Raw genomic sequence first — 2,500 nt, 5'->3', positions numbered from 1 at the left:
TGTATTGAAAAAATAAGTTAGATGACCATGCACGTTGCGGACAGAATTTACTATACTAAGGAGGTCAGCAGGTATGAATTTATATGAACTCATCTGAAAACTTTTTTAAAAATCTTGCTTGCTTGTTCTTTGAATGATTTTCATATTTTCTGGAGAAAATAAGGACATTTATTAGGGTTTTAAAACAGGTAGAACAAATAGCTAATTTGTAAATGAGTTCAAACCTGTTAAGTTACGGGTTTTAATGTGGAGGGAAGGGCAAATACTGTTTTGGATTACTAGAAGCCTGTGTAGTATGTGCTTATTTATGAGTTATTTCCTTGAAACTCATATTTAATCTGTGTACATAATCTACCATTTTAGAAAAATCCATCTTCTCTCACCCCCTTAATACTGGGGATGGTGCACTAATAAAGGAAATGTATCTTTAGACATACAATGCATATAGCTACTCCAATACTTATTTTTCCATCAAAGTGCATACTCTAAAATGTCCTCTAAGATATCATTAGTGATAAGGAGCTAAGATACAAAAAATGTGTTTCATGGGTGATGTGGTTTCTGTTCTTTGATTAAAGACTTCACATTTTGTTCTACTTTGAGTCAAATGCAATTTGTTTACATACTTTGGCTCACAAGCAATTTCTATAGTGATTAGTGCTGGAAGAAGAAGCCTAACATTATGGGCTGACAGATGGTCTATAACATTTAGATTACCTGAGCAGGCGTCATTGTTGTTCTTGAAGGCTATTTGCTTTATGTTTGGTGGGCATAATTCCCTACCTGCATAACTGTTCTTTTAAACCTGGCAGTAAGGGGAGAGCTTACTGAAACTCTACTGGATATTTGGAGTAGAAATGAGACTATGTGGAGTCCACATTTGTATTTATGTTAAATTATTGGATGACTATTAAACATAAATGTAGTTTATGTAGTTGTGGTATAAAATGTATGTTTGTATGCACAATATGTTTTTGCAGTACTTTTAAACGGATGAATAATATTGTGACACAGATACTTGGATTGATATATATTTGTGTCTTGTATTTAAAAGACAAAAAAAGCATAATATTGTGGAGCTTTTAGGTTTATTATTCTTAAAAGCATAATGACAGTCCTTATCATGCAGATTGCAGCGATAAAGGTTTTCTTTACTGTATACCTGCTACTTGTAAGTGAGTGAGCTTATTAGTTATTTTAACTGATATAACCTTTCAGATTTGCTTACAATCAACACTGTTACTTTGCAATGCCATTAGCTGACACTGCTTTAGATAGCCTCTATAAATAAATTGTCTGCTCGGATGTATATGGTGTTTAGTGCATATTTGGTATATACAAGGTAAACATGCCTATCTCCACACTAATTAGGAAATTATTAGGTTTTCACACTGTTTGTGATCAGTTTATTTTAAAGGAGTTTAGATTCCATGCATTCCATGAATATAATTAACCTGGAGCTCATCAATGATTAAAATTATACACTAAGCTTTGTGATGTTTGATTCAGAAGCAATTAGTCTGTCAGTTGAGCCACCTCAGATACCAAAACTAATTCTGATTAATTTTCATACTGTGACATTCTTCTAATGTATCTTAAACTGATCACTTCTCTCTTTGATGGTTTGCTGCCATGATTAAATTTGATTACATTTATTTCTTTTAATTATTTGACACAGTTTTATACATTTTATTTTTCATTGATGCATTTTCTGACAACATTTTTAAAAAGATTCAATATGCTGAATGCAGAAAATTATTTTTACCTTATCTAACTATACAAAATTCAGTTTCAGTTTCTTTTTATGAAAGGTTCCAATGATATGAACACATTTAATATAGTTTAATTAAGGTTTTATTTTATTTACTCAAACTCCTATGTTATATTAGAATGTAGCTAATAACCGTGCAAGGAGAACTAGTGAAGTTAATAAGAGAAATTTCTGATGTATTGTTGGAATAAAGACTGCTCACTGCATAATAGCAAGACAAAGCTTGTATCATAAGCTGAAAAAATTCAGATAAAAAAGTTTTAGATAACTCAACTGTTGTACACAGTGCCATCATTCTGAAAATGGAGAGCTCTACAGGGAAAGAGGTGTTGTGATCTAGCTTCTGCTACTACTACTGTCCTTATATTTACCTCCACCCCAAAAACAAGAGAAGCAGAAATTCAGCAAGTGTGTGACTGTCTTTCTAATGCTTTACTGTACTGCCAGAAACTGAAATGCCTTTTATAAAGTGCATCTTGTTCCCAACAAAGGGAGTTTATGGTTTAAAGATGTCTGCCTGCAAGAAGTGATTGAAGGATTTTCATCAGTACTGCTTGCTTATGATTTGCTAAGCTGGGAGAGTTGTTGATTGAGGCAGTGGCTGAAAGATGGGCAACTCACCAGGATTGATAACATCAAAATGGTATTTGAAATGGTGTTCATTACATTTTGCAGAGGAAAAACTAAGTGCATGTGGTTGTCCCTTAGGATGATGGAACTGGCTGCAGT

The 2,500-nt window shown here is 33.0% G+C and overlaps 1 protein-coding gene across 8 annotated transcripts in view; it reads left to right on the top strand.

The window, feature by feature from the left end:
- zfhx4 (zinc finger homeobox 4) overlaps positions 1-2,500 on the top strand; it is a 222,935-nt gene that overhangs the window by 35,448 nt on the left and 184,987 nt on the right. The gene's annotated exons all lie outside the window — the stretch shown is intronic.

This window comes from Anolis carolinensis, chromosome 4 (genome assembly GCF_035594765.1).
Source record: "Anolis carolinensis isolate JA03-04 chromosome 4, rAnoCar3.1.pri, whole genome shotgun sequence".
NCBI lineage: Eukaryota > Metazoa > Chordata > Lepidosauria > Squamata > Dactyloidae > Anolis > Anolis carolinensis.
The sequence above is the reverse complement of the archived record's forward strand: the minus strand, read 5'-3'. Positions and strand labels throughout refer to the sequence as shown.